The sequence below is a fragment of the Ovis canadensis genome, chromosome 25, assembly GCF_042477335.2.
Source record: "Ovis canadensis isolate MfBH-ARS-UI-01 breed Bighorn chromosome 25, ARS-UI_OviCan_v2, whole genome shotgun sequence".
NCBI classification, from domain to species: Eukaryota; Metazoa; Chordata; class Mammalia; order Artiodactyla; family Bovidae; genus Ovis; species Ovis canadensis.
The window spans coordinates 58162538-58184622 of record NC_091269.1 but is presented as its reverse complement, the minus strand read 5'-3'; the positions used below and the strand labels follow the sequence as shown (position 1 = coordinate 58184622).

The 22085-nt window shown below is 50.7% G+C and overlaps 1 protein-coding gene across 1 annotated transcript in view; it reads left to right on the top strand.

Annotated features, from left to right (window-relative positions):
* GRID1 (glutamate ionotropic receptor delta type subunit 1) overlaps nt 1-22085 on the top strand; it is a 686487-nt gene that overhangs the window by 212127 nt on the left and 452275 nt on the right. The window lies entirely within an intron of this gene.

Here is a 22085-nt window from a genome sequence, read left to right as displayed (position 1 = left end):
TTGGAACCCCTGGAGGCTGGGCCCACAGCTCAGACCACAAAGGTGGAGACCGCAGCACAACTTGGCTCCCAACTGGTCCCTGACCAGTGATGCAGTGTCTGTCCAGATGCTGAGAGGATTGGGGCAGCTAGTGGGAAGCCTGCTTATAAGTCACTGCCAGGGATTTCTGTGACAAAACTCAGGACTTTGTTTGTTGCTGTTTGTTTCCTTTTAAGTTTCCTCTCTTTGTTGACAGGTGTAAGCCTCTAGAGATAAAACAGATTTCCAGCTCTCTGCAGAGGTGGGCTGCTCTTCTCGGGATGTGTTCACACCTGAACGAGGTGTCGCTTGCATACGCTTGCACATGTGCTCACTTTTTTGGTGCCTGGGAGAATCAGTGATTTTTTTTCCGAACACCTCTGTGAGTGGTTAGGACCTTCTAATGAAGACAGGGCCCGCAAGTGTTTGGGAACAGACAACTAGAAATAGCCTGTGAGCCAATTGATTGGTGGGACCCGGTGATCTGAAGGCAAAGAAGTGACAGTCTGGAGTTGGACTTCTGCCTCTCTGGCCTGGGTGGGTTTAGGGCCCAGGCTGGCAGCAGCAGTGGACTGAAGGAATCAGGGCACTGCCGAACGCTTCCTGCAGCTTTCTTTCTAACCCCAGTCACTTTGTTGGCCCTCTCTGAATGTTAAATGAAGTGAATGGCAGAATTATACTAATCCTACTTGATGTCCTTTGCTTGCTTCTTCTGCTTTCCCCTCTAATTAATTATTACTCAAAATGCTACCTCATGTATCAGGAGCCAGCACGAAGCCCACTGCTGGAGAACTTAAAATTCGGGAATGCTTAATTTCATGCAGTTGGCTGGCCACCATGCTGCTTTGGGCTAATCAGGCCCCGGATCACGCTGGTGGTCCAGCCAGACTGTGAGGTCTGGGCGGGGTTTGGCATTTTCACCAGCACACATTTCCCTGTATGAAGTGACTCAGGCCAGTCATGGGCAGGAGAGGATTAGCAGCACTAATGCGTTGGAGGCTTTCTCAGACCGTTCCTACCCGTGTCCTGGCCGGTGTCTGCTCCTAGGAAAGCTTTTCTCCTTGCTGAATTCCATCTGCTCTCAGAGTCTGCTCTGGGCTGGTGTCTGCTAGTGGCGCCAGGCTCCACCCCTCCCTCTTCTCACCAATCCCTTGCCTCTTCTTGCTTGCAAGTAGGAAAAACATTGGTTTTGGAGGTAAAGGACATTGGAGTCAAGTCCAGCTCCGCCCTCTGGCTCTGTGTGACCCTGAGTGATTTGCTTCACCTCTGAAACTTCGGTATCTTTATCAGAAAGTAGGGATGGAGGGGGTGACGGACACAGAGCTTCTCAAGAAGCACCAGGCTCATACAGTGTTCACATTCAGCATTTCCCTTCCAGAGGAGTTCAGCTCCCCACTCTCTTTCTAGGCCCTACAAGCATTTACCACAGAACCAAGATGGGCCTAAAGATAGCATTTCCAAGTGGTTAATTACGCAAACTCCTGCAGGGTTGATGCACATGACTTGGCTTTGGCCGGTCAGCCTCGTGATCCCCCAGACCTTGTTTGCAAAGCCTTTACTTTGCTGGGTGTGCAGAGCTGGGGTTGCCTGGAGAGTGCTGCTCTTAATATTGGGCAAGAATGACAAGGAGGGAGAGATGGCAGGAGTCTGTGGGGGTAGGACAGCCCCTGGGCATCATGGCCTCCGGCTCCAGCCCCTCAGAGTCGGTCTCCGGTGCCATATACCTGCTGTCAAGAGGAGGGATTGCCATCATTTCCTGGGTGCCCACCACAGCCTGGCATTCTGTGTGCCTTCTCTAATCCTCACACTTTGAAAATGAGGCAATTGGAGCTGAAGAAGTTAAATGACTTAAAAGTCACACAAGCAGCCATCAGGGTTTAAATAGGACTCAAGTCCAGACTGACCCTCTCCAAAGCCCCTGTATGCCATGCTGCTCATGTGCTCTCAGGCACATCTCAGCTTATTACGCTTCCCAGATACTGTGCTTTTTACCAATTGATGGTTTGGGGCAACCCTGTGCTGTCAGATGATAGTATCTTTTAGCAATGAGGTATCTTTTAATTAGAGTATATACACTGTGTTTTTAGACAGAATGTTATTGCAGACAATAGAACACAGTATGGTGTAAATGTAACTTTTATGTATCTGGAGAAACGAAAAATATGTGTGACTCGCCTTATTGCACTATGTGCTTTATTGAGGTGATCCTGAAACTGAATCCATGCTATCTCTGAAGTCCGCCTATACAGAAAATACAAGCGTAGACGTTACTGTATTGGGTAAAACTCGGCTGTGCTGGTTTCATGGGGGAAGGTATAATTTAGTTGCCTCTGTCTGGGGTCTTGTGGAAGTTCTTAGGGTGCTTGTGCTCAAAGAATTTTAGTACATCTACTAAGCGTGGTAGAGGAAGGAATCTGGACTGTGGAGGTGAACGTGACCTGAATGGCTGGCTTAGCTTAGCAGGTCCCTTAAGAGAGACTTGATGATGCCAATCCTGGAACAAAACCTTTATTCCCTGCTCCCAGGCATTGCTTGGGCTTTTCAAGCAGAGTAACCCAGCCTCTTCTCTGTGGTGACAAGGACAGAGGATGTTCACAAGGGTGTCCCACTGCCAGGGCACGTCCTGAATTTTACAAAAGATAAAACGTTGGTGGGGGGAAGTAAATGGCCTGACCACCCTCCCCCTGTTGATGACGTGTTGGTATCAGAGGGGTGGACCAGTTACAGTGGGGGTGGGTGATGTGGCTCTCCCAGCGGTAAGTCCTTCCCTTCCCTGCTCAGAGCCTGGCTGATGGGAGTAAGGGAGGACAGGGTTCTGCTTGACTCTTTCACATTTTGCTACATGTGAATCTGTCAGGTGGACTGGCATCTTCACGGTTGTAAATGTCAAATTCTACATGACATGGACATGGCTGTCCGGGCCCCGCCAGGCTGTTCATATGCTATGCTGGGAGCCACTTCCCTGTCCAGCGTCCAGGCACACTCAGTCCCTGTGAGGGGTTTGGCCTGGGAGCCCATGCACTGCTGGCCCATCTGTGATCCCACTTGCAAGGGGCTACCTTGACCAGGGTCTGTGAGCTTGGGGGATCTAGCCTTGATGGTGGGTGAGTCGTCAAGTGCTGTAGGCCAAGGCACTGGAGTCTGCTTGTGGGGCCCTGTGGGCTCATATAACAGGCCCTATCCCTGATGGCTTGAGTGGTAAAGAATCTGCCTGCAGTCCAGGAGTTGGGAGACCTGGGTTGGATCCCTGGGTCAGGAAGATCCCCTGAAGGAGGGCATGGCAACCCACTCAAGTATTCTCCTGAAAAATCCCATGGACAGAGGAGCCTGGTGGGGTGCAGGCCATGGGTCCAGGCCACAAAGAGTCAGACATGACTAGGCACGCATGCATCTCAAGTTTCCCTCAGCTTTTATCTCTAAGTGCTGTATCCACCTTTCCCCCTCTGAGATCTCTTTTTTAAAAAATCACAGTCTTAACAATTACCGCATCAGTGCATTAAGGCTCTCCTTGGGGAGACTGGGCTCAGAGGTGACAGAACTCTGGTCTCCTGGTTCCAGACCTGGAGACCCCTGTGAGGCTGCCCTGGGTGGGCAGTGAGGACCCAGGCCATGGAGGGGAGCTTTCTGTGGGCTCAGCACTGGGGCTCCCTTAGTGAGCAGAGGTGGCACCTCCCAGTCATCCCTAACTGGGGACTGAGCTGGACTCATTGTGAGCCTCAGTTCTTCTCCAGACCATTGCCTGCTGAGCCAGAATTCTGGAGGATGGTGACAGCAATCTCTGATGCTATACTCAATGTAACCTGTCAGCCCAAACCACCAGCCAGGGAAGGCTGTGGCAGTCCTGAAGTAATCCAGGTGACAGCTGCTGAGAGGGGCTGAGGGTAGGGATCTTGTTCCTGGCCACTGGAGCCCTCCCCTCTGCTCAGAAGTTCCTTTTCTCTCTCTCTCTCTCTCTCTCTGTTTCACAAACAGATGAAATATTTTAATAGCTTTCATTTAATTCATTTGTGAAATCCCCCCAAACTGGTATTTTGATTAGAGTTGCTTTGGATTTATAGATTAATTTTGGAAGAAATAGTAACTTTACAATACTTCTTATTCAATAACATGTATTTCTTCATTTTTTTTGAAGCTTTCTTTAATGTCCTTCAGTGAGCTTTTGTAGTTTAAGTTCAATTTGTGTACTTATTAAAATATATGTTTCACAGTGTAAAATGTTTGAAAACGGCTGGAATAAGGAGTTAATTAGGAGTTAAAAGAGTACATTTAGTTTATATACAAAGGAGTAATAATTCCATGACCCTGGATGTATTAATTTTTTGCGTATCGCTTTCTTTCTGCTGCAAACTTGTGTTTAGGAAAGGAGTTCCTTCTTCCATTGGTCTAGCATTGAATGAGTCTGATGCTGGGCCAAGTTCTGCATGTGTTAGTCACTCGGTCGTGTCTGACTCTTTGCAACCCCATGGATTGTGGCCCGCCAGGCTCTTCTGTCCATGGAATTCTCCAGGCAAGAACACTGGACTTGGTTACTGTTTCCTTTTCCAGGCCAGGTTCTGTGGTGGGTACTAAAGCCGCTGTCTCTGCTCTCATGGGTCCCCCAGCTTGGTGGGGAGGACAGAGGTGTTAACAGCCCCCTTCACCTATAAAAAGCAGAGGTGTGGACCAGGTTCTGTGAGAGCTCTGAGGTTGGAGCTATGCCCTCTGGTCCAGGAGAAGTGGAGTGGTCAGGGGGCTAGGGCCTCCCTGGAGTGAGGGACACTGGGTCTGGATCTCTAGGAATGAAATCTCGTTAGCTTCATGGTCAAGGTGAGGCTGGAGACAGGGCTCTGGAGAGCCCCAGTGTCTTCAGGGTCACATGTGTGGCGTGGTTGCAGCAGTGGGCAGGGAGTGGTGAGGCTGAGGCTGAGATGGCAGCAGGAAGGGGCTCCCTAGTCCAGGGGTGGGAAATCTGAACTTCAGGACTGCTTTGTTCTTGGGGTCCTTTCCAGGGTTTTCAAGGTCAGTGGCTATTGTGGCCGCTATGACCTTAGCCCCCGTTCTGTTGGGGGATGTGAATGTCTTAACTGTTGTTTCTTCTCCAGGTCAGGTTTGACGCAGAGCACTCCAGTCCACAGTCCATTTTGGCCCTGGGCTTCATCTCATCTTCTTGGAGGAGATTCTATCCATCCGTGTGTCAGTATCCATGTGTCCGGGTGTCCATCTGTCCGTCCACCTGTCCATGCATCCGTGAGTCCTTCCATCCATCTGTCCGTCTATCCACATAGTCATCCATCCATCCAGTACAGATTGGGTGTCTGCTATGGACCAGGAACCATATCAAGTACTAGCTGGAAACACACTGACGTACCTTCTCCTGGAGACCTGCCATAACACTGTGGCTACTTTGTGGCAGTGGTCCTGCTGGGCGTGTGCGCTGGTGACTGAGGGGCGCCTCAGGGCTCTCTTCCACCAGGGCGTCCTCTGGGTGTGCGTGGGGAACTCCAGGACTTCGTCCTTCCAGCTCTCATCCATCGTTTTTCTGCTTCTGTTTGTAACTGTGCGGGGGCTCCCCTTTCCTTTTGTATCCTCTTTCTTTCTCTCTTCTCCCTCCCTGTCTCTTTTGTTTTACTGGGAAAAGTAGAAACATTAAGCGATCTTAAGTATTTATGGAGAAGAATTGCCCCTGCTTCTCAGTTCCTGAGGCAGGCACTGTACGCTGTCCACGCCCTGCCGTCCACGTACCGTCCAGCTCTGTGGGGCCTGTTCCTCCCACTGGAGTGCGGCCTCCTCAAGGGCAGGAACTGAGTGTGTCCACTGTTTTATCTTCCGAGAGCAGCACAGTCTTGGCTCACAGTGGCTGTTGAGGGAATGAACGAATGGATATTTTATATTTCCTACCTTCAGTAGAAAGCTGTGTTTTGTTTCCTTTGTATGTGCCTCAGTTGCCTATTTTGAGCTGGTCCTCAAGTCCTTGGCCAGCTCATCCGCAATGGCTTTGATCTTAAAACTTCTGCTTTTGGGAAGGCTTAAGTTTGCTTCGCAACACTGCCTTGGCCTGGTCTTGGTTCCTTGGTCAGCGAATGGCATAGACTGTAACCTGTGGGTGGCACGTGGTACCCCAGGAAAGAGTGGAGTGCAGGGAGGCGAGTGGATCAGGAGAGGCCTGGCAGTAAGTAACAGTGCAGACAGGTTGGATGACTGGACACACACACACACACACACACACACACACACACACACACACACGGGCTGATAGAGTGATAATAGCCAACCAGCCACATACACGGGTACGAGCAGACCCTAAGACTAACTAGCAAGAGGCACTGACCTGGGCACATAGGCAAGCGCGCGCACACACACACACTCACACATCCTGAAAGGCATTGCTGGTGGCAGAGCAGTCTGGGGAAGGCACTGAAATGCTGGGAGAGAAGCAGCTGCGCTCAGTGACGGTTGCAGCTGATGGCATTTGCCTTTGCTGTTAACATGATCTCTGTAGCCTCCTTCTGCAGCGAGAAGGATGGGAGAAAGGACAGCGAGCCGAATAGCCTGCTGATGGGACAGCTCCCCATGGCTCTGGGAGTGGTGATTGTCTTTCTCCCTGGCTGGGAGGAGGAGGAGGTGAATGTGAAGGGACAATGGTGGACAGCCCCACTTCCAACATCCCTCCCCACCCCGCACAGGACTGGCTTCCCAGGCAGCGAGTGTGGCTGGAGGCCAATTTAATCTTTACTAGGAGCACAATCTAGCTGGGAAAGATCGAAGGCGGGGAGACAAGGGGACGACAGAGGATGAGATGGCTGGATGGCATCACCGACTTGATGGACATGAGTTTGAGCAAGCTCCGGGAGTTGGTAATGGACAGGGAGGCCTGGCGTGCTGCACTCAGATGTGACTGAGTGACTGAGCTGAGAAGCACAGTCAGGGTTAATGCCTGGCTTCGAATCAATTGCTTCTCAGAGTTTGCTGCAGTGAGTGAGTTTGCACCCACAATTTGAATATAAAGATAGCACTTTTTAATACATTCATAGCAAAGGTAAATTAAATAATTGTGGCGTTCTGTTGTCCCACATGATATATGCAAATATTTCTCACTCCAACGTGGTAAATCTTCAGCAGATGACTTTATCACTCAGAGCTAGGATAATTCTGTGCCATTTAAGTATCACTTATCAGAATGTTTAAAATTACTAATTAATTATAGAAGATTAATTTTTAAATGTGGCCCCGCATTTGCATTTAATTATATCCCACTGTTTATGGATTTTAAAGCCTTCATACTGTACCAAAAGGGCAATGAGTCTGAGAAATTCCTTTTCTTTTTTCCTTAGAAATTCTTAGAGATGAGCTCAGGAGGAAGAGATATTTGGTAGAGATATTCTGGCAGATTTGGAGCTCAGTGATGTTCAAAACAGCTGGAATCCTTGGCTTGGCCAAGACAGGGAAGGGCAGAGAGCTGTCCCACCAGGGCCTGTGTCCTGACCACTGTCCCCTCCCTTCTCTGTCCCCACACTCCTCTCATCCTTCCTAAGCCTGTGCATACTGGGAAAGCTGTCCCGGGCCTGCAGGGGCCTGCAGCATCCCCGGCACCCTGGCATGGCCGCCCCCTGCCCCCCGCCACCATGCTGTGAGCCTTTGTGTAGCTCTCTTCCCAGGAGGCCTAGGAGCCCAGGAGAGCAGGAGCACAGACACATTCATCTTTCTTAACGGCCTTTCCGGGCCCATGAGTGATTGTTTTCAAAGGCATGCAGGCAGGGTGCACCGCCTTCAGCCCTGACTTCTGTTCCAAGCAAATAATCTCTAGATGCTCAGTTACCCAGTGGACAGAGTAAACAATCTGAACCTTCAGGCCAAGCAGGAGCACCTGAGTAAGAGACTGTTTTGAAAGAATTTAATGTTTGGCTTTTAAATTTCAAAGGGCCATCCAAACCCTCGTCCAGGGAAATGCTTGAATGATGGTGGACGTTCTGGAGTTTGTTTTCTGTTGAGTGCTGTTTCTATTGTTATGCCCAGAGTCCGAGTCCCCAAAACTGAGAGAATAAGACGTCCACAGCAATGCAAAAGCATAAAGGGGTTTATTGCTAGCTCGAGTTAGGGCCCAGGTCTCATCCGGCACAGTGGAATCCGACAAGAGCCCCGAGCTCTGAATCACATCTACTTTTATACAGACGGTTCTTTGTTCCTGTAACAGCATAGCTGATTGGTTAAACTGTTAGTGTGCGTGGGACTTTCAACCTCGAATCCCTATCTGGATTGGCTCAGGTCTGGCGCGGGTGGGGGGGCTACAGGGATTTTTTTCTGATTGGTCGAGCTACACTGCCTGCCGGAGTTCCCAGTGCCTCAGCTTTCCTAGAGACTAAACCTCAGGCCTAGCCTGCCCCTTAGACCCTGTCCTGGCTTCAGTTTGGTCCTAACACTATCTCAAGTTACATGTTGAATCTGCCACCCCATTCGCGATACTCAGGGAGGCCTTACTCAGCTGTCTGCTCCTTCCTGGGTTGAAGAGAGGGATCTCAAACCTGAAGGCTGGGGCTGGAGACGCCTGGTGTTCTTTTCTTCCTTTGTGGGCCATTACATAGCCAGTCAAGTGTTTCCTCCCTGCAGGAGTCTCTGTGGCTTATTAGCAGGTAGCCCTTGGGACTGGGGAGGCGGCAGGCCTGAGAAATAGGCGTTCACTAAGGAAAGCAGCCTGAAGCAGTGGAATGACTCAATTACCCTTTCTGCTCCGGGAACCCCCAGGGTGCTGAGCCTGGGGAGGTCTCCCCTGAGGTGGTGAGTCAGCCCTTTGTTGGCTGAACGTCTGGGTGGGGAGCCCAGTGGGGAAGAGGCAGCATTTCCTCAGCGCTGCGGGAAGCCAGAGGAAGACTGGGATGTTTAGAGAGGCAGAGTTGCAGCGAGGTGACTCCGTGGTGTTAATCTCAGAGAAGCTGCCTACGCTGTGTAGCCCACATCTGGCGCCATTGTCTCTGTGCCACCCTATGGAGCCCTCACTTGGTGCCATCGGGAACTCGATCTCGGTCATCTGCTTTTTCTGTGCTCAAGCTGCCAGTCGGCTTGGAGAAGAGAGGGCCTCTCTATCAGTTAGCTGGTGCAGCGTAACAAACCAGCCCCCAGCTCAGCGTCTTGAAACGATAATGCTCATACTTGCGAGTCTCCTGGTCAGCAGACTGTCAGCAGACAGTCAGACATGACTGATCTTGTCTGGGCTTGCTTGTGCGTCTGCGGTCAGCTGGCTGTTCAGCTGGGGCTGGCGGGTTGAGGTGGTGGCTGACTGGCTGTGAGTTGTGGTAGTCTGGCACCAGGCTCCGGGTCTCTCATCACCAGTTGCTAGCCCACACTTATTTGCAGGGCACCAGCAGAGTTTCACCAGAGCAAACGCAGGTGCTCGGGGCTGCAGGTGGTCTGGGTTCAGACCTGGCGCATCGTGGCTTCTGCCAGCAGGTCAGCCTGGATTTAAGGGCCAGGGGAGGGAGAAGGCAATGGCAACCCACTCCAGTGTTCTTGCCCGGAGAATCCCAGGGACGGCGGAGCCTGGTGGGCTGCAGTCCATGGGGTCCGCAAAGAGTCAGACAAGACTGAGCAACTTCACTTTCACTTTTCACTTTCATGCATTGGAGAAGGCAATGGCAACCCACTCCAGTGTTCTTGCCTGGAGAATCCCAGGGATGGCGGAGTCTGGTGGGCTGCCGTCTATGGGGTCGCACAGAGTCGGATGTGACTGAAGCGACTTAGCAGCAGCAGCAGCAGGAGGGAGCCTTGGGGAAAACTCTTGGGGGAACTGCAAGGCCACGTTGCAAAGGGCGTGGACACAGTAAAGGAGGGTGAGTTGGGGCCATTTTGCAGTCTGCTACCATTCCCACGTGGGCTTCCTAGGAGGCAGGTCTGTGTGTGACAGGGGCCACGTGCCTTCTTCTTCTAAGTTTGTTTTGACCTTGCTCGACCTTGGGGTCAGAGTGGTGAGGCAGAGGGTGTGGAACCATGGGAGAAATAAAAATAAAAGCCTTTATCAAGCTTGCTTATGTGGACCCATGAGCTCACCTAATCTCAGCAATGCTGGAGAGGAAGGGTTGTCACCGTGCTCTGGAGCCCGGGGATTTAGGGATTTTCTTGTGCTCCCACAGGTAGGGTGACAGAGCTGGGATGGGAATTCAGAACCCCTTGACTCACAGCCCAGCTCTCTTCTGCTATATGCCGCTGGGAGAGGGAGGAGACTTGCTGCCTCTGACAGATCAAAGGGAAGTCCATTCTCCTCCTCGAATATGTCGAATGGTGGACTCAATGAGAATCGCCACTGAGGAGCAGGCAGGGTAGGCTTCCAGAAGTGGACTGGATAGCCTCTGAGAGTTATCTGGGGAAGGAGGGCTCCCTCCCTCCCCATCATGGTCCTGTCTCTGCCCACTCACCTGCAGAGAGCGTGAGGGGCTGGACAGGCCGCCCGTGCCTCTCTCCTTGGCACCAGTAAGCATGTCCTCCTAGAGACCCTCTATTCACCAAACAGCCTGAGGGCGTTTGGCCTAACCCTTCTGTAGCATGGTTAATGGGACAGAGAAGAGCTCTGCAAGCAGGTTTGGTCCAGCTTCTGTCCCATTTCCTGTCCCGGCATCTTTCTGAGCTTTGCTTACCCATGTGTGCAAAGGAGTTAATGATACTTGACTCACAAGGTTACTCCAGGGATTAAGCATGGGGAATGTTCCGGGATATAGAGCCCCACTTTTCCTCTTTCACAGGGTCTAGCACACGGGTGGCCACCAGAAGGTGTCCAGTAACTAGTGTGTCAATGGGGAGATTGCAGAAGGCAACAGCACCCCACTCCAGTACTTTTGCCTGGAAAATCCTACGGACGGAGGAGCCTGGTGGGCTGTAGTCCATGGGGTCCGCAAAGAGTCAGACAAGACTGAGCGACTTCACTTTCACTTTCCACTTTCATGCATTGGAGAAGGAAATGGCAACCCACTCCAGTGTTCTTGCCTGGCGAATCCCAGGGATGGCGGAGCCTGGTGGGCTGCCATCTATGGGGTCGCACAGAGTCGGACACGACTGAAGCGACTTAGCAGCAATGGGGAGATGGACAAGTCTGAGGAAATGTGAAGCTATGAGGCACTGAGGTGCTGAGAAAAACAACATCTTCTACGACTCTGGGCAAGGTCAACATTCCACATTTTGAAATGCGCTGGTCGTTGACATCAGAGATGCTTATGGGGACCTGCTGCTGGGTCAGTTGGTTGAAGGAGAGGCGTGGGCATGGTTGATGGGCCATTAATAGGTGTGTCTCATACTCATTTCTCAGCTCTTTTCTGTACAAGGTGGCACAATGTCTTCCTTCCTCTGGTGTGTTACCCACACGTCTTCGGTATCTGTGTCCATGAATGATGGCAGGGAGGAAGCAAAGAACAAGGTTTGTGGTCCATGGTTAGAGACATGGAGATTACGGAGAATGGAGATGCTGGGGGAGATGAATGTGAAGGCGTGAGGGGAAAGAACTAGATACGAGTAGGACATTGAAGGAAATGTCTTCTAGGAGATAACTGTGTGCGTCCCTCAGCCCCACACGTAAAGCCTCAGCACATAGGCAGGCAGGGAGGGAAGGCTTTGGGTTCCTACCATATGAGAGATTCCGGGCCAGAAGCACTCTAATTTCAGTAACAAAAGCCAGGCAGAAGACCTGAAGGTCAGCTCCCTTTTTTCCTCTTCCCTCCATCCCCAACCTGGTCCTCTCTTCTTGGAGGCTTTTAGATGCTCAACTGGGGACATAACGGTGCGTCTTCAGGGACTAAGGCTTCTAATAGCACAGAAGAAGGCGCATTGCCTTTGGAGCAAGTAGACACACAGTGAGATCCCAGCTCAAAATTGATGTCCTCTTTTTGAGCTGTTCACTGGTCTGTTAACTGGGATAGTAATACCTTCCCTGTGTCTTTGGATGGTGTTTGGCTGAGACTGTAGAACCAACCTGGGCCACTGGGGTCAAGGGTGGAAGTGTCAGTGGCTCAGAGGAGCAGTGCTATGACCAACCTTCCAGAAGGATGGCTCCTCATTCCCTCCACATCAGGATGCAAAGCTCCGGGAGCTGTGTGGGGAAGACCAGATGCAGGGTACACCCAGAGATGATGGCAAATGGGGCTAGCAGAGAGTGATAAAGCCCTCAGGGGCCTCAGCCAGCACAGCTGGAATTGAGGACTGGATGCTTGGCCCAGTTCTTGGCTAGAGAACGTCAGTGTCCATGGGGGTGTGGAGGAGGAGAGGACACCTCAGTGCTCCTGATGGGTCTGATCCTGCCCAGGAGCAGGGCGGGAGCACGTGGGACACCCCCCATCTGGGCTCTTGCTGGCTCATCCCAGACGCATAGCCCTCGTGGCTTCTCAGAACTGCTGGTTGCTGGGCTGATGGAATTAGGGAGAGCTGCTGGTGCTTTCTACTCTTGCGATGAGAGGAATTCCTTCAGCAGCCTGTCAGGGGGCCAGCCACCACCAAGGCGCCATGGGCCCCTTCCTGCAAAGGGCAGCCAAGTGGGTGCTTTGGGGGAGAAGGATACAGGCCCTGCCCCCAGAGAGTGGCCAAGCTTAACTGGAGAGAAAATTCACACTTCAAAAGAGTTATGAGCAAGAGAATGGGTACCCGACTGTGAGACCCCGACTAGAGACGGCACCATGCCTACGTGTGGGGAAGGGTGCCGTGTCTGCTCCTTCCTTGTGACTCTGCGGTAGTCAAATGGGTCCACCCAACTCAGGCAACCACAGGAACCACTCTTGGATAATGCTGTCACCTGTTGCTTTCCAAAGGGTGCTCCCTGCATCTGGTCTTCCTTGCACAGCTCCCGGAGCTTTGCATCTGGATGTGGAGGGAATGAGGAGCCATCCTTCTGGAAGGCAGTCATAGCACTGCTCCTCTGAGCCACTGACACTTCCACCCTTGACCCCAATAGCCCAGGTTGGTCCTACAGTCTCAGCCAAACACCATCCAAAGAATCGCTAAAGTCGTTGTTTGGAATGCCGGCCAGGTATAACACAAATCACAAACCTGCGTGCCCACAACATCTAGGCAGGGATAGCTAAGCACAGAGCAGGTGGACTGTGAGAAGAGCAGAGAGTAGCGCCTGTGGGCACCTCTTTCCTGGGAAGGGATGCTCAGGCTCCGATAAGGTTCCCACGTGAAGGTCTGCTGCAGCCACTGATCTCTGTGTCTCAAGAGGAGGCAGAAACCTGGACTTTACTGTGAAATCTCTTAATTCTTAAACATTGGCAACGAATTACTAAATTTTTAAGCTCTCTGTTAGCCAACTCTGCCTGTGGCAGGGATGATAAGACTTGCAGACTGCTGAGTGGCAATGTCTGACGTTGCTTATATACTGTCAACTTCAGCGTATTAAAATATGGGCATGGAGTGAAGTGAGCCCCCTCTGCTTTCCCTGTACTTTCTCACCAGGAATTGACAATCATCCTTAGCACAGTGTTTCTGAGTTCCTATTTCCCCCCTGGATCCTCAAGGTACCCCACTTTCTGTGTATGTTATTCTTCTTGCCCTTGCTGCTTGCTGCCATGTTTTGCTGACTGGCCTTAGGATCCGCAGGAAGTCCTTGGATTTATTATTCATCATTTTTCAAAGTCCATGTTAAATGCTAATTAAGGGTCTGGAGGTCAACTCTTTAGATAGAGGCTCATGGTCTTGGTTTGGCCCCTAACATCACTCCATACTACTGCTGCTAGTTGCTTATCCCAGAGCTGGCAGCGTCCTGTTTGGGGGCCTGGTAGCTCTCCAGGGCCCTGGGGGTTCCTGAATGTGATACTGGGAATTGGTCAATTTCTTCAAAGCCTGGCTAATGTACTTGGTGACTCTCTGAGCTCCTACTCTGCACAGTTCTATCTGAGCACTGGGAGGCAACTGAGAGGTGAGGCTGGTCCCTTCCTACAAGTGAGACACGGTTTAGGAAAACCTGAAAAGTGAGCCTATAGCTCAAGGCAGTAAATGCATGAGATCTGCTTAGACCAGGCTCCCCTGGGATGCTGCGCCCTCTACGACTCTAGTTCCTCTTCAAGTAACAGTGTGCTCTTCTTGAAGTGGATTAAATGTTAATTGAACAGCTGATATACATCCGGCTGTTCTAGACACTGGGGTTCCAGAAGGACTGAGACACACATGGTCTCTGACTTCAAAGAGCTGACATTCTAGTGGAGGCAGTGGGAAGACACTGAAAACAAATCAATGAATAGCCCGAAGTAATTTGTTAGTGATGACCTCCCTGAAGAAAGATAAGGCAAAGTAAAAAGAGAGTGGTTTGCTGGGACACTATTTTAGTTGCATGGATCAGAGCTGATGCGTCCAAGGAGGACGATAGGATATGATGGAAGCCATTAAGCAAGATCTGACTGAAGAGCAGTTTCAGCGGTTGGAAAGCATGTGCAAAGGTCCTGGGGCTGGAATGAGCTTGGCACACACTGGAGGATCAGTGAGGAGGAGGGTGTGCCTGGTGCAGGGTGAGCCCAGTGAAGGGTTGGGAGGTGGGAGCTGAATGTGGGAAGGGGTCCAGGATCCGAGCACAGAGTGGCCTCCGGAACCACTGAGAGGGCACTGGAGCTGGCATGGGGCTCCTTGTATGGGCCCTTGGTGTGGGAATTAGACAGGCCCCTGCTTCATGTCTTACGAAGCAAATTCACAAGCGTGAGTGTAGCCTTCTGGGAGCCACTGTGTCCGCTTCCTGCAAGGAACAAGTAATCAACCTAAAGAGCTTTGCATTTTATTAATGTGTGTGCATATGGGCCTGCCTTGCTGCTCCAAGGACTCTCCTTCTGGAAAGGCTGAGAGGACATGCTCTTTGCAGAAACATCTTTCCTCTATCCTTCAGCAGGGAATTCAAACCCAACCACGGCTAACCTTTCCTCAGTCACCTGATGAGAGTCAGGCAGGACTACTCCGGAGCCTGTGCAGGCCTCTCCCCTGGCGGCCTCTGCTTGTTTGCATGTGTGCCAGTATGCACACCGATTTGGACTGCTGTTGTATATTTGTGTGCATATGTGTGGTGGGGTGGGTGGAGGGCGGTGTGCTCTTGGGCCCTTCCTTTGCCTGCCTGTTTCCCCATCCCACTTCCCCTGGGTTCTCCATGTATTCAAACCCCATGGGGTCAGTCCAATCAGGGGATGAGGCTATACTCTACGCAGAATGGGAAGCCTCAGAGACAAATAAAAAATGTGGAAAAATACTTTTTCTGTATAATGGGGGACACTATTTGCACATTTAATTCAGTGACCAATTAAAAAAAATTATGACCTTTTCTTTCTTTGAGGGGAGTTGTCCTTTCAAGTCTGGCTAGTTTTAGCTTCCAAAAGAAGGGAAGCGGTGGAATAAGCTAGCCTGGTACCCAGAGGGGCTCCAGAGCCAGGAAGACGATGAACAGGGAGAATTTTGCGCTGGGGCTGTGTGTCCCCTTCTAGTTGTTTGGTGTCTCTTCCTATGAGGATGGAACCAGGCCCAGAATGGCTGCCTGCCCCAGGGAAGGCAGAGCAAATACACCCTGGGTTCATTAATCCCTCTCAGTGAACGTACAGGGAATGACCCCGCTTCTTCAACATGGTCAGACAGAGGGGCCTTTCCCAGTGGCAGGTATGACCCTCCTTCAGGTTGGGACACAGTGGGGACGTCAGAAAGAACAAGGGCTTGGGAGTTACACAGCTGGACTCAGTCTTTTTTTTAAATTAATTTATTTTAATTGGAGGCTGATTACAATATTGTGGTGGTTTTTGCCATACATTGACATGAATCAGCCATGGGTGTACATGTGTCCCCCATCCTGAACCCACCCTTCCACCTCCCTCCCCACCCCATCCCTCTGCTGCTGCTGCTGCTAAGTCACTTCAGTTGTGTCTGACTCTGTGAGACCCCATAGACTGCAGCCCACCAGGCTCCCCCGTCCCTGGGATTCTCCAGGCAAGAATACTGGAGTGGGCCATTTCCTTCTCCAAAGCATGAAAGTGAAAAGTGAAAGTGAAGTCGCTCAGTCGTGTCCGACTCGTAGTGACCCCATGGACTGCAGCCTACCAGGCTCCTACATCCATGGGATTTTCCAGGCAAGAGTATTGGAGTGGGGTGCCATTGCCTTCTCCCCCATCCCTCTGGGTTGTCCCAAATCTGTAAAGTGAAAGTGAAAGCTGCTGAGTCGTGTCCGACTCTTTGTGACCCCATGGACTATACAGTTCATGGAATTCTCCAGGCCAGAATACTGGAGTGGGTAGCTGTTCCCTTCTCCAGAGGATCTTCCCAACCCAGGGATCAAACCCAGGTCTCCCGCATTGTAGGTGGATTCTTTACCAGCTGAGCCACCAGGGAAGCTCTTTAAACCTGGGGTCACTGGTAAAATAGGGAAATTGATCCCTACCCACCCCTAGAGCTTGATGAAGTTTAAATGAGACAATGTGTGGGAAGCGCCCCATGTTCCCTGGCCTAGAGCAGGTGATTAGTAAATGACGTCCCCCTGCCCCTTTCATGACACAGGGTCCCTGAGGTCTGACATTCTGCCCAGAGCCAGGCTGTTGTCATGATTCCCACTTTCCAGATGCAGAGACTGAGGCACTGCAGGGTTGCATTCGAGGGGTCTGGGTTCTCCAGTGGAAATTTTCTAAAGCAATTCAGAGTGGGCTTGAGGGAAGAGGAGCCAGAGCAGTTGAAGCGTGCATGGCCTTTGGAGTTAGTGCATTTGGGCTTAGAATCCCAGCACTGGCTTTGTGGCTGGTGGCTTGAGCAAGTTACAGCTTTGTCTGCTCATCTTTAAGATGGAGATAGTAGCGGGACAGCACCATGAGAATGTGGTGACAGTCTGACTAGACAGGGCATTTGCAGTTCTTAGCATGGTCCCTGGTGCGTAGCAAGCGCTCCATAAATGTCCCTGGCAGTACTGTGGTGATGCTCCTGCTGATAGTGGTTCAGTTCAGTTCAGTCGCTCAGTCGTGTCTGACTCTTTGCGACCCCATGAATTGCAGCACGCCAGGCCTCCCTGTCCATCACCATCTCCTGGAGTTCACTCAGACTCACATCCATCAAGTCCGTGATGCCATCCAGCCATCTCATCCTCTGTCGTCCCCTTCTCCTCCTGCCCCCAATCCCTCCCAGCATCAGAGTCTTTTCCAATGAGTCAACTCTTCACATGAGGTGGCCAAAGTACTGGAGTTTCAACTTTAGCATCAGTCCTTCCAAAGAAATCCCAGGGCTGATCTCCTTCAGAATGGACTGGTTGGATCTCCTTGCAGTCCAAGGGACTCTCAAGAGTCTTCTCCAACACCACAGTTCCAAAGCATCAATTCTTTGGTGCTCAGCCTTCTTCACAGTCCAACTCTCACATCCATACATGACCACAGGAAAAACCATAGCCTTGACTAGACGGACCTTAGTCGGCAAAGTAATGTCTCTGCTTTTGAATATGCTATCTAGGTTGGTCATAACTTTTCTTCCAAGGAGTAAGCGTCTTTTAATTTCATGGCTGCAGTCACCATCTGCAGTGATTTTGGAGCCCCCCCAAAAATAAAGTCTGACACTGTTTCCACTGTTTCCCCATCTATTTCCCATGAAGTGATGGGACCAGATGCCATGATCTTCGTTTTCTGAATGTTGAGCTTTAAGCCAACTTTTTCACTCTCCTCTTTCACTTTCATCAAGAGGCTTTTTAGCTCCTCTTCACTTTCTGCCATAAGGGTGGTGTCATCTGCATATCTGAGGTGATTGATATTTCTCCCAGCAATCTTGATTCCAGCTTGTGTTTCTTCCAGCCCAGCATTTCTCATGATGTACTCTGCATATAAGTTAAATAAGCAGGGTGACAATATACAGCCTTGACGTACTCCTTTCCTGAGTTGGAACCAGTCTGTTGTTCCATGTCCAGTTCTAAGTGTTGCTTCCTGACCTGCATACAGATTTCTCAAGAGGCAGGTCAGGTGGTCTGGTATTCCCATCTCTTTCAGAATTTTCCACAGTTTATTGTGATCCACAGAGTCAAAGGCTTTGGCATAGTCAATAAAGCAGAAATAGATGTTTTTCTGGAACTCTCTTGCTTTTTCCATGATCCAGCAGATGTTGGCAATTTGATGTCTGGTTCCTCTGCCTTTTCTAAAACCAGCTTGAACATCAGGGAGTTCACGGTTCACGTATTACTGAAGCCTGGCTTGGAGAATTTTGAGCATTACTTTACTAGCGTGTGAGATGAGTGCAATTGTGCGGTAGCTTGAGCACTCTTTGGCATTGCCTTTCTTTGGAATTGGAATGAAAACTGATAGTGGTTATGGGGATGATAATGATGATGAAGGTGATGGTGGTGATGATGGTAGCTATGATGATGGTGGTGGTGCTAGTGAGGAGGATGAAGGTGATTGTGAAGATGGTAATGATGCTGGTGCTGCTGCTGACGTGAATGGCAGCGCAGTTTGTGCTTCCCATCAGAACTGTAGCCTTTGGTACCACCTTTGTCTTCCTTGGAGACATGAGGTCTGAGCCCAATCACAGTGTCCTCAAAGGTGCTTTTTTTTTAAAAAAAAAAATTACTATATTTCTAATAAGTAGGTGGGAGTGAGGTATGGGCAAGCAATCCTTCCTGTGTGGGGTTAATGGGGCCTGGGAATTCCAGGCCTTGAGGCTGTGGGGTGTGAGTAAATGTTTCAGGGAGATGTTTGAGCAGAGCACCAGTACACTGGAACATCCTTCTCTGTTCCCTGGTGGGACCAGCACCGCTGTGAGAAGCGGAAGTTGCTTTTGGCTGCTGGAGAAGCATCCGTGAACTCTTGGCCGCAGTGGCTCTGGTGCTGGGTCTTCGTTCTGGTTATCTATTGCTGTGTGGTGAACCGTCCCCAAACCAAGTGGCTGAAAACAAAAATCATGTCATTATCTCTCATGTTTTCCTTGGGTCAGAAATTTGGTAAGGGCTCAGCCGGGCGATTTTTAGTTGAAGTCTGTCCTGCTATTCCAGTCAGACAGTGGCCATGTCAGACATGGGGGAGTGAGGGGAAGGAGAAGCTGGAGGCTGGCAGGGCACCTCTCCTTCTTCACGGGGACCCTCTGAATACACTAGTCTGAGCTTCCTCATGACATGGTGCCCTTAGGGGAGGCGAATTTCTTCTGTGGCAGCTCAGGGCTCTAGCATAAGTGTTCACGCAAGCCAGGAGGGAGCCTGGACCTGTCTGTTCCCAAGTCCTGGCTGGCTCTAGGGAGAGAGCAGGGCCAGGGTGGGACCCTGCTTCCTGTGGCTTTCGTGGCCTGAACATTCGTGGTCCTATTTGAGAGTAGCCTGAAGCCAACTGATGGGAAAGGATGTTTCTTTTGTCAAGGCACAGAATGCAATCAGTCTAAGGGTAGCGCCAGAGCCAGGCTTGTGAGCAGCTGAAGGAGAGGGCCTGACTGGGGTGGAGGCCCAGGGTGGGGCCTTCTTGGTCCACAAGACCTGCAGCATCCCCTCCCTGAGCTGGCCGTACTGTTCCTGCCTTGACCTAGCTTCTGAGAGTCCCTCACTTCTCATGGATGTTCTTACCTCTTGCAATGAAGGTAAGTGGAGGTCATGAAAGAATGAGACTTGGGAACCTCCCAAGGGTCCCCGAGAGAGCCCTTGAGAAATTCCTCTGCCTAAGGTGCTTGGTTCAGCCAGCGCACGTCCAGGTATGGTGGTCTGTGCCTGGGTGTGTAAGAGATGGAGCTCATATCAGGGTCAGGGGTGCCATGAGCCAGCCTAAAGCCAGGGTGGAGGCATGCTTCCTGGAGGACAGTGGCAGCTGGCAAATGGGTGTTCTCCTTGGCATTGCTTCACCCATGATAAAGGTACTTCTCGTCAAAAACTGGTCTTTCTAAGCACAGGCATCACAGAGGTAGAAGATAGTCACATTGAAGGTGATATTTATGTGCAAACTGGCAATACCTTGACATTAATTATCCTGCTATAATTAAATCTAGTAATCCATCACATTGCCGTTACATAGGGCTCTAGTGAGGATAATGGGACTCTGAAGAATAAAGTTTGTCATTTAAAACCCAGGACCAAAAGACCTGGAATGCTACCTGTGATTTTTTTTTTTAACCCCTCTTTTTCTCCTAGTGACTTACTCCTCATTGAATAACATTTGGTGAAAATTGGTACTAAAAATACATGGGTGAGAGCACTGTGCCTGCTTTCCTCAGGGAAGGTAGGCAGTCATCAGCAATATAGGATAGATTCAGTGTAGGTAGGATTGGGGTGTTCACCAAAGCCAACATAGGGGGTCAAAGAGGGCTTCCTGTAGGAAATAATGTATAAGCTGAGTCTCAAAGGGCAGGCATGGATCAGCCAGGGTGAACAGTGGGGAAAAGACATCCCAGGTGAGGGACCAGCAGGTACAAGAGCTTGAAAGGGAGGCCAGGAAGCTGGAGGGACAGCTTTTTCGGGAAAGTACAGTAGACACTTAAAGGAAGAATAGGAGTCAAGGAAGTGAAAAGACTCTGGATACCGGGCCGGGGGCTGGAATCAACCCTGAAGCCGTGGGAGCCATCCCAGTGAGGGTGTTGAAAGCTCTGGGTGGACTGGGTGGGGGCCTGGGGCCAGGGAGGAAGGGTGGTGCCAATATTTGGGTGAGCATTGACATAGCCCTGATGAAGGCAGGGATAATTGGGGAAAAGGGAACACTTGTGAGGACTATTTTGGAAGCACAGAACTCAGGATGAGGCTCCAATTCTTAAAAATAAACTTTTAATTTTAGGATAGTTTTTGATTTACAGAAAAAGGGCGAAGATGGCACAGAGAGTTCTCATACACCCCACACCCAGTTCCCCCCCATTATGAGCGTATTTCATCCGTGTTGCACATTTGTCACAATTAATGAGCCATTACCGATGCATCTTTATTAACTAAAGTCCACGCTTTACTCAGACTTCCTGCTGTGCCTTTTCTGCTCCAGGTTCCCGTCCAGGGCACCACATCACTTCAGTCACCGCATCTCCTTAGGCGCCTCTTGATTGTGACAGTTTATCAGACTTTCCCTGGTGTTGAGGAGCTTAACAGTTTTGAGGAGCACTGGTTGGGTATGATGTGGCGTGTCCCCCAGTTGGGATTTGTCTGATGTTTTCTCATGATCAGGTTGGGGTTATGGATTTAGTGGAGGGCTTCCTAGGAGGTGGCAAAGAATCCACCTGCCGAACAGGAGACATGAGTTCCCTCCCTGGGTGTGATCCAGGGATCCTGGGAAAGATCCCCTGGAAAAGGAAATGGCAACCCACTCCAATATTCTTGCCTGGGAAATCCCATGGGGAAAAGGAGCCTGGCTACAGTCCATGGAGTCCCAAAGAGTCAGACACGAGTTAGCAACTGAACAATAACAAATGGATTTAGGGGAAGAAGAGCACAGAGACAGAGTGCCCTTCCGCTCACATCTCATCCAGGAAGCATGCTGTCAGCATGACTGATCACCGTTGACGTTGACCTTGACCACCTGGCTGAGGTTGTGTTGGTCAAGTTTCCTCACCATAGTTATTTTTCATTTCCCTTTTCCTATACTGTCCTTTTTGGAAAGATGCCACTGTGTGCAGCCCACACTTAAGGAGTAGGGGGTTGTGCTCCATGTCCTCTTCTGTGAGCCACAGCCCTCGCCGCGTGGTCTGTCTTGCAGCTGCCACGCTCTTCTTTCTATGAAGCAGAGACGGCCATTCAGTTCAACTTAAGTCAAACCCACAAGCACTTTTGCATATTGACTTGTTCCGGTGTGTCAGGCCTGGCACTGACCTCCAGAGATGGAAAGATGAGGGAGACACATTCTCAGCCCTTGAGAAGCCTGTCCCTTGTGCGTACCCTCCTGCCATACACAGTCTCCAGCCTCATGGCTTCCAAGACAACCTAAATTTGCTGGAGGTTCCAGCCCTGCCCCTTGCAGCTCCTCACCCCTGGGGCGCCTCCCTGAAGGCTCTGTTGAGGAGAAGGGAAGAGAGCAGCCTTATTGCTTTGGGGCTTTTGCTTGACAGATTCCGGGGGTAGAGGCATTGCAGACATGCCTTAGCCTCAACATTGGAGGCTGTCTTTCCAAATACCTGTTTTTCATGCCACTGTTGTGTTTCTGTGAAATAAAATTTTGTAAATACTTGCTGGTTATAGCCAAGAAGGCGAC